This window comes from Eurypyga helias, unplaced genomic scaffold (genome assembly GCF_000690775.1).
Source record: "Eurypyga helias isolate BGI_N326 unplaced genomic scaffold, ASM69077v1 scaffold17493, whole genome shotgun sequence".
NCBI lineage: Eukaryota > Metazoa > Chordata > Aves > Eurypygiformes > Eurypygidae > Eurypyga > Eurypyga helias.
Window position 1 is genome coordinate 40,195 of NW_010239372.1, and position 514 is coordinate 40,708.

Genomic DNA, 514 nt, shown 5'->3' on the forward strand with positions numbered 1-514 from the left:
CCCCCCCCGCCCGGTCCCCGGCGCCCCAGGCTGCTGCTTGGACTTGAAGCCTCCGGCGTGCTCCAGAACCTCTGCCCCCCGTGACCGAGCTGCTGAAGACGCTTGGACTTGCCCAGCCGGAGCGCTCCCAGGGCAAACCCTTCCCTGGAGAGGTGTAGCCGGGGGGCACAAAAGCCTGTTGGGTGGGCGACGCTCCCCTTGAGGAGGGCAGTTCGGACACGTCTATCTCCCGGGGTTCCTTCCGAGCGACTCCCTGTCAGCGTCGGTGGTACCCGGGCCCTGACCCGCGCCGTTGTTTTGGTATGCTGGGTGGTTGCTTACGCGTCGCACGCTGCTACTCGCCCCTTAATTTAAGTAGAAAGATTAACATTTCTGGGGGTACAGCCCCGGTTCAAGCACGTAGCCGAGAGGCAAGTTGTCCCTCGGACTCGCCAACCGCTCGCAGACCTGTTGTGAGTCGTTTGAAATCGCTTCAAAGTCTCGCCTTCCTTACCGATGCGGAGCCGCCTCCGGA